At 38.7% G+C, this 9,955-nt stretch overlaps 1 protein-coding gene across 4 annotated transcripts in view; it reads left to right on the forward strand.

Moving 5' to 3' along the window:
* The window catches only part of sgsm2 (small G protein signaling modulator 2), a 108,298-nt gene that overhangs the window by 18,197 nt on the left and 80,146 nt on the right, over nt 1-9,955 (forward strand). The gene's annotated exons all lie outside the window — the stretch shown is intronic.

A 9,955-nucleotide genomic window follows, 5' to 3' on the forward strand; every position in this document is an offset into this window, starting at 1 on the left:
ATACACAAACACACACACACACACACACACAGGTTTGAAGTCCTCAGCAGGTGACTGGGTGCTGCTTTTCCGTCAAGGACACTGCTTGACGTCACTGTGCCTCTGACTATGCTGCTGCATCAATGGAAAGTTAATAATCACAGTGGAGCTAATGGAAACCAATTTCAGAGACAGGCTGTACAAAACCCAGGCTTTCTAAGCCCTAGACACTCTTCATGTGTGTGTGTGTGTGTGTGTGTGTGTGTGTGTGTGTGTGTGTGTTTCTGTGTGATGGCCAGAGATAGAGGGGTTGCCCCTCCTGACCGGATGGTTGAGCTTGCAGCGGGTTGTGAGTCACAGCTTCCACGCTGGTCAGGAAGCAGAGTGTAGCCTCAGATCAGCCAAATGACCGATGACACTGTAGAAGCTTCTTCCTAACCCGTTTCATTGGATTAACGCACACACAACTGCATGAAAACTCATATATTAGAGATAACTCTAATAGTTAATATTTGCAGTTTATAAATAACTACAAATAGTCAATATTTAAAGAAAGTGGAACATGTTTTGAGGTAATTTTGATATGTAAATATATGGTTTATGAGTCCTATGTGTTGTTCAAAAATATGGCACAACAGTGAGTCACATCATTATATTATTTTGCATGTAACGTTTCCTACATTTTAATTTCTGGACAATCCATGTAGCAAAATGGTTTCATTCACAAAATTGAGGTTATGACCTTATGTTTTATTTACCTGCAGTAGATGACCGTCATCTTGCAGCTTGTGTGGAGAAGCAGTGCACGTTGCAGTGTATGCTCACGCACTACATGGAATACTGAAGTTGTATGGTTGAGATTATGTCGTTAAAGGAAAAAAAAAAACAATGTAGAAATGCGTCGAAATAGCCTACATTTAAATGTGTATATATATAAATGTTTTATAACTCTCCTCCAAGTTACGTCGCATTCGGAAATCTATACTTCACTGCCATGACGGCGGCTAGCAGAACAAGCAACTGCAACATGAGTTGTTCAAAAACTTTCATTTTAGTAAACTCTGTGTACACAGATAATGTTCTCAATGCTCGTGTTCATGTGTAGAGACCCTGGTGATACTACCAGCAAGGTTTCATGTTGTGTCGTGCCTTCTTAGTGTTTTAAAAATAGCCATTTTGATGCTATCGTAAAAGTGCCCGTAGCACTCCCATTGAAAATGAATTTGACCCGAAAACAAAAATACGGTAAATCAGTGCCTCTTTCGTCGTAATTATGCTTTTATACGAAGGTTTGACTTGGGTACATTCACAAAAAAACAAAACATCACAAAACATTTTGACTGTTTTTCCTCAGGTCTGACTTAGCCCACAAAACTCTAGCCGCCTCTGAGCAGCGGCTCCTCACCACAGAACACTTGGCAATTTTCGTACGTCTTGTTTCGATATTGAGTCCTCTAATAGCTGAAATGACATATTATTATACATTTAAATTTACCAGGTAAAAATATCATTTGTTGTAGGAAATCTCTAATTAATGAATTATGCAAATTTGCAGGTATACCTGATATACCTGAGGCAGATAAGGCAACAGGAGATAAATTATGAGGAGAACAGTATGTAACAGTAGTAAAGATGTGCTTGTGTTATATGTTAGATACAAAAGACTTGTTGCACTTGTGGCTGTGTTCGCAGTGTCCCAATCAATCAACTTTAGTGAACTGTAACAGGTCTTTTGAATAATTATTTCTCTCCGACATTGTCACTAGGTGCACGATCTCTGTATGTCTGTGTGTTTGAGAGCTGTCCTACCCCTAGCACATACAACAGACATACCCTGCTAGATATAGGAATAACAAAAATGTGCCATATACAAAAGTTTGAATTTCTCCAAAAGCGCTGGCAGAATCAGTAATGTCAACATTTATTGATACTTAGGTCTTCTAACCGTGGGGCTCATTTAATTCCAGGTTTTGGTATCCATCCCTATCCAGAACCCATGGTCCATAACTAGGTTCTATGGGTCTCAGGTTTCGTTTTTTAAAATTTTGTTTTTACTTATTTCCAAAACAGAATTACTTGATTTCTCAAAAGAATAAATGACTGTGATTGAAATTAACCCTATACAATGGGACCATGATCAATTGAATAATTATAAAAGTATAATTTCTCAACTGAATTAAGGACGACTTATCACCTTAACCTCCTGACTACCAGGAAAAAAAATATTGTCCAATCACATTTTTTTTAATTCCCCAGTCTTTGTAAGGTAATTAGAATACTGAAAACATTTTCTTTGAAAAAAAAGCTTTTATTTTTGCGATATCATATGTCCATGTTACGACCCTCTAGTAACAGTCCACTACAGTGGACATTGGAATGCCATACATGTGAAACTGAACCTTGATGGCAACCAAGGTGCTTCTGAGAATGACTCCCTTTCTTTTCATTTGAAAAAACAGAACAAAGTGGAGGAAATAACTACAAATGTCCACTGCAGAGGACATTTTTAAACACTTAAATACTATGCTAAAATACAGTTAAAAAATTCAGACAATGTTTTAATGTGTTGTTAAGAGACTTATATAAAATATGCCAACAACATTTCAAGCCAAAATTTGCTCAATAAAAAGTATTATGTGCTTACTTTTCCTCTTCCCATAAAATGTGCTTGCCATTTTCCTAAATGAGGAAGAGAAAGGTACCAAAGCCCCACCCCTTCACATTTGGTATCACTGAAAAGCCCTAAATGTCCTCTGTAGATAGCAAAAGGAGTTAATTTAGTAGTATAAAGTGGGTGGGAGATATTCAGGTTTAGAAATGTCCTCCACAGAGGACAAATTTGAACTACTGGTAGTCAAGAGGGTATATTATGTTACTATATTCAGTCTTATGAATCAGAGACAAATGTCTAAGATAAAGTGTAACCGTCTCCACATATCTGTTGCTGAGCCTGTGGTCACCTTGGCAATACTGATTTTTTTTCTTCTTCTCCCCCTTCCATAGATTATAATTAGTCAGCACTAAGCCCTGTGTACACATGATTACTATTGACTGGGGTGCAGCAGTGGTTTTGAAGCGAGCATTGGAAATGAGCCCTGTCTAAGCTTGGTTGGAAATGGTGGGAAAATTCTGGTTTCTTATGGAGAGTTTATGTAAAATCTGCAACATCAATCATCAGTCAGCACTTAGAGACTGACTAACATAGAACAGTGCAGTTGCATGCACAGACTCTCTCAGGGACAAGGGACAAAAATGGTTTATTGTCAGAAAAACACTAAAGTTCACGCCAGGGAGCGTTCTGCATTCTTTCCAAGAATTGCAAGTGAAATAATTACTTAGTAATTAAAGGAGAACTTCAGTCGATTTAAACATGCAGCTTCATTGCTCAAGCTACCCTTGACTTGCCAGTACCAAAGACGCGAACACATTTGGTCCAACCATTACAGAGCTCCGTGAACGGAGACTTAGCATTGAACGCTAACAGCATGGGGTCAGAACTTTACACTGTGTTTTAAGCGTCTTAACATGCTCCACATCTCACACCAAAAGCTAGACCAAACTAGTCAATCCGTCGAGCGTGCGCTCAACAGGCTTAACAGGCTATTGTAAAGCTCATGGCTCATGACAGGCTGTAACATGGACATGTACATTATGAACATAAACACGAAAATGCTGGATTACGTTTCTGTCTCCGCCAGTGAGGGAGTAAGCGCACGCTCGACGGATTGACTAGTTTGGTCTAGCTACCGGAAGACGCCGATGTCAACAAACAGCTAAGTGGCTGCTTGCACAAACACACTGTTTTAACTACTTTTTTATTCAGTTTGAGTCATACACGCTACAGTGCTGTGTGCTAAGGTGTCTGCTGATGTTGCATAACTTTTGGTGTGAGATGTGGAGCATGTTCAGACGCTGAAAACACAGTGTAAAGTTCTGACCCCATGCTGTTAGCTGTAAACGCTAAGTCTCCGTTCACGGAGCTCTGTAATGGTTGGACCAAATTTGTTCGCGTCTTCGGTACTGGCAAGTCAAGGGTAGCTTGAGCAATGAAGCTGCATGTTTAAATCGACCAAAGTTCTCCTTTAAGTAAAACTGCTGTTGTAGTGTACTTCTCTTTTTGTTATTTCAGCTCTTTAAAAGTCACCAGAATGCAGGAAGTAAAGACTCTGAAACTCAGAGTTTCGCAAGATTCCCACTTTGATTTTCTTATCCTCTCCATTTTGAGGTCTAAAATTTGGTAAGTATGAGGTTGTGAATTGATTTTATGAGAGTTTTGTGACCTTAGATTAGTTGATCCTCAGCCATCAGTAAATGTTTCTATTTCTCTGTAAGATGGTATTTCACGGTCTGCAGAGGTTGGAGGCTAAATCAGTTATTAGCTACATGATGTCCCCACATAATATTGATCCGGGATGATCCCTTCTCGCCTCCACGTCAAGGTCGAGATAGTTTAGCAGTTTTTGTACAGGTGAAAAAACTACTTGAACTGCCTCGCTTTCCCAAGATATGCAGACATTCAGAGATAATAATAGCCAGCTCTTTCCTCCCTCATGAACAGACAGGACCATGTAAATTGAATTGACCTGTGGGCCACTGTGATTCAATGCAGTAAAAGAGTGACTGCTGTGAGAGCAGAGTTCATTACCCATCATCATCGGTAGAGCAAACATCTCTGTCCAGAACAGCTAGAAACTCCCCTGTCCAAGAAGTGCAAAGGTGCCATCCTAATGGCTGACCTGGGAACGGGGCAGTGTGGAAATTAAACTGTCTGTCTTTGTTGTAATTACAGCTGTTCGAAATGACATCTGACTGACTTACTGACTGACTGACTGACTGACTGACATGCTTTTATCTGTTTGCTGGAACAAATCCTTGCACCCCAACATTGTGATCTGCTGTGCTGATTGGTAACTAAGAAGCAGATGCACATAGGATTGGTCAATCAATCAGCTGCTGAGCCAAATCAGACAGATCCTGAGGCATCTCATCTCACTGTATGTATCTATAAAGACCTGTCAAACCCTGTTAAGGTGCGTCTGTAATGTACAGTATGCATTCTGTGCTACATGTGGGGACAGTACCGAGCGATGAGAAAACGATACATAAATAGGGAATGCACTTATTAAAAATGTAAATGGTATGATTATAGTCAGAGAAAAAAACATCAGGGATTTGCAGTTTCACGGTTGTAATGCATTGATTTCTTTCTTTTCTTTAGAGGCTGTCTTGTATTTTGTAACCCAAGGAGGAAAATTTAAGAAATAAAGAAAATCTCTCACCTGCTGTCTTTGAGCAGAAACCTTTGGTATAACTGAAACTAACCGAAATTGAAACCGTGGTTAAGAATGAAAGAGCAGCATCCCTATTAATATAACCAAAAATGTAATAAAATGATTCAATTAAATTCACAAATGTTGGAGAGAAAGCCCAGAGTAATGTGTTCCATACTGACTGTACATACTGTTAGAGAGGTCTCATAAATCCTCTTCTTAGTGCTTTCTTAATGATTGATATCATAGAAAGTACAGGGGGATTTAACTGCAGATCTACAGAATACTCTTGCTTAAATAGATGGTTTGATGAGATCTGAGAATGTGGTTTTTAGGAGATGTGAAATAGCAGTTCCGTATGGTATAAACGATATTCCCTGTGGTCCCTCTGGGGCTGTGCTGCTCTGTGTGTTGAGGAGTGCAGGTTTTAGTGTCTGAGGGTAACACAATCATATGACAATCCCAGATATTAACACAAAATATTAACACATCTTTACACATAGTACCTAATTTTGATTACAGAGAATCAAATTAAATGCTGCTATACACTAGTTAAAGCCTTTTACCTATTTTTATATCGACTCCACTAGAATCCCCACCCCCACAATCTGAAGCTGTTTTCTAATTATAGCAATAAAAGGGGACATTTCAGTTTCCTTTCTCATGTTTGTATTGAGTTACTATGATGAGACAAATAGGTGTGAGTCATCAAAATCTGCTGGATGCCCACAAGACCCCCTCAAGGAAATTACAAGGCAGCCCTCTTGAACCTGTATTGTGTGTTTTGCTCAAGTTTGCAAATAAGACAGTGTGTGTGCTGTGTGTGTGTGTGTGTGGTGTGTGTGTGTGTGTGTGTGCATGCATGTGTGTGAGTGTGAGTGTGAGTGTGTGATTTGCAAAAGACTGACCAGAAACTTATCTGGAAAATCATTTCCTGTTAACACTCAGAAGATGTACAGTCTCCGTTTTGGTGGTTAAATTTAGCAGCTACCAAATCACGGTGTCAGCTAATAAGAAAGGACAAATGGCACTGCATGGACATAACCACTGAGAATTGTGACCGAGATATTGCCTCAAACATACTTCAGAGTTTTCCTTAAACATAGGCTGTCTATGGATAATTCAGCCCTTCATTAAAACCTTATGAAGGATGAACACTGAAAGAACCTAAAAATAGGGCTGCATGATATGGAAAAAACAAACAGCAAAATCATATTTGGGACTTTTCACTCAAAAAAACTTTTTTTCATGATGATGTGACTTTTGTTGGGTTTTGTACATGTGTTCTTACATCTGGATAACAAGATAACAAGGCAAGGGCATATCTGCAGCACTACAGTACTGCATTGTAGTGCTCTCTCGTCATTCATTACTATACCAAAAAACTGCAGCCTCTGTACTTTGAATATTGCACTTGGCCATACTGTGATTTAGATAATATTTCAATTAATTGTGTAAAATGACCTGAGTACCTTCAAACAAGCTGAGCTAACGCTAGCGGCAGCTTGGCGCACAGCCTCTCCTGATGATTTTTAATGTGAAGCTGCCTCATTCATGTTTTCACCAGTTTTAATTATCAAGTCACTTTGGAGGAGACCTCTGTGGATCATTAGGCTCCTGCTAAAAACCTCCTGAATAATGAACACGAAAAGGAATAAGGAATCCTTACCTCAATCCTAACCCACAGCTGGCTGTTATTTTTACTATTTAACTATTTTGTAAAGACAATACAGGAAACACATAAACATTTCTCAAAAGACAGTCATTGTTTTTGCTATTAGATATTATTGTGTTGTTCTCTATTTAGTTTTTGTGTTTCGGCCAAGGTTGTTATTTTGTTTGTTATTTTTGTGGCCACTGTACCATATACAGTGATGCCAGTATATCTGTTATACCCCTAATACTGGCATATTATCACATTAAATTCAACTCTGGACCAGTATTATTTTGTTATACATTTTTAATGTAATGCAATCACCCATCAAATGCAACAAACAAAGTCCTCTCTATTTTATAATCTGGAATGTACTGTATCAGGCCATTTTTTTTTCAGTTAAGCACAGGTGCTCATTACACACCACATTTGCATCTGTAGTGTATTTTTGCAGATGAGGAGTAGTTCTTCATTGATCATTTCAGTCTGCAGACACAGCTGTGCTGTTCTGTATGCTGATGATATATGCAGTGAGATCAGTTGGAGTGAAGCATCTTACATGATGTTTTAAGCAAATCTCCAACTCAGTTTTGAAATGTTAAGGGCCAGGCAACTTTTGACTTTGACTTTATAAAAAAAGAAAAAAATATATATCTGTTCAAAATCACCATTACAAATTAATTCATGAAATTCTGCCAGGTTTAAAGGTGTATTCCATAAAAGCTAGACATAATTATAGTTTAAGACATTAAAAAAATGAACTAACACTATTAACAGAGTGTGAAGAAGTTACAGATCTGGCGTCATGTCAAAGATGCGTATGTACTCTATTGCAGAGATCTCCACTGCCAAGCAGCCAGGTATGGGCAGTCTCTACTCGTAATACATTCTTGTTTAAGTCCTCCTGGCCAGGGGGCGATAGTGAGTCACTGTAGTGGAAGCTGGCTGGCGGGAACAACCAACTACAGACAAGTTGGCGCTGTTTGCGTTAGTTATTCAGTTAAGACAATGTTGCAGAGGCTCCAGACAAACAACTTTTATCATCATCTCAAAGCTTTCTAGGAATCGCCTTCGAAGGCCGCAAAGGCCAGGTCCTTCGAACAATGCAGCCCCGGACTTGGGACACAGCCAGTGCACCATAGCCAAATACAGGGCTGTAGATGGAACTCTCAACACTTTCAGAAACACAAAGGGGAAAGATTTGAAATAACTGAGAAAGGACAACACTCATCTAAGATGAGTGTATTTTATACAATATGTTGTATATTATACTATATTATATTATATGTTTTTAAGTGCCATTCATCATGTGTAGTTTTATTGACCTATCTTATTGTGAATTTTGATCAAGATATCCTCCACACAGAGTGTAGTTGACCATCTTAATGTAAATGTGGCTCCTTCTCTTCAGCCCTGCTCTGACAGCCTGCAGGCTAACCCGACTATGGCGTCACACACAGGCTAATCATCGGCCTCTTGAGCTGGGTCACTCTTGGGAAAGGTACAAGGTAAAAGGTCAGATGCTAATGATAAACAATGATGTCAGAGCAGGAATGAGTCACTGCTAGCCCGCTCCTCCTGAGTGCTCCTTCTAATACCTGGTCATTGTGCTACATCTGCTAATGAAGGCCAAATTATTTCCAATGTTTCATTAGCCAGTAGATATACCCAGTGTACGCTTCCTCATTTTGTCTTAAGGATGGAACTAACTTAATTAATTGATTAAATTAATTTAATTAACAATTTAGGCTTTGTGTATGCAGCGTGAAAAAATGTATTAATGCAAAGATTATTTTCTTCCCATGTTCTTGTGCACATTAGCACAGGAGTTTCACTCTTCAGTGAAATGTTTGGAACAACAAAGATGATGAAATTCCATTTCATGTAGTTATTACAAAAATTGCATTCATGTGACGTGATTCAGACCAAAAAACTTTAACCCACATGTCTTTGTCTCCTTCCACTATTGTGTTGTTGTAGTTACTGTGTCTAGCAACTTGTATTGAAAAAAGTCACTGTGACTTCATTGAACCTTCTCCCCAGACAACATTATCCCTCCCTGAGTGAGAGTCAGACAGCGACCTGTTTACTGATGGTGATTATATAGTTATGTACTTCTTCTTGTCACTTTTCTCAATGCATGGTGGGTCAGGATCTCAATCACAACACAGTGTAACTGCATCCATATGGTTATAAACAATCAGCAGATACATGTATAGATTAACAGGTGGACACTGGGAGAAGCAAGTAAAAAAAACAAAAAACAACTAAGTGGTTAATAATTACAAGTAGAACAGTTTGGTAAGTTTATTAAAAGACATCATGTTACTGTAATGAGCCTTTAAAACCATGAAAAACACTTATGCCATATCATGATGTAATGAGCAAAACTCTAACACCATATATAGTCTCATTATGATCAAATATCTATTGCCTAATCCTACAGAATACAATTTTTAGAATCTTCACAGGCTCTTACACTCTCTCAACCATACAGAACATCCAGTTGTTGAACTCATCAGGAATCCAATAAATGACTGACTGTATGTGTTGAAAGCTTCTTTCCCCTTGTTGCTTTATATTTGACAGGAAGAAAAATACACCGTATCTTAATTGCCCATCCAGGTGCCATTATCACAGATAACCCAATTCACCCTATAAAAGCTAGTTCCACACATCATTTACTGGACATGTCTAGATTTTCTCAATCAGGCTATATTTTCTTCCTGTCTTTCCATTAATTAAAACACACCAGTTAACTCGGATGGCAAAGAAGATTTAAGTGGGAGCTGCTGGCACCTATTTATTGCAGTTATAGATAGGAATCCGCAGCATGTTGGTTGGCCAGTCTCTCTGTGTGGACAGAGTTAACTGTTGTGTAACTGTGTCTATGTGTAGGAGTCCAAAACTTCTCCACAACATTTAAACTGATCACATAACTCACCCTCATTAGCCTCACAGATGGGGGAATCAAGTTGTGTAATGTGTGATTTTTCTTTTGTGTGTTAGTCGTTATGGTGTCACGCATATCAACTTGGTGTGTGATTAAAAG

The sequence above is a fragment of the Sparus aurata genome, chromosome 2 (assembly GCF_900880675.1).
Source record: "Sparus aurata chromosome 2, fSpaAur1.1, whole genome shotgun sequence".
Taxonomy (NCBI): Eukaryota; Metazoa; Chordata; class Actinopteri; order Spariformes; family Sparidae; genus Sparus; species Sparus aurata.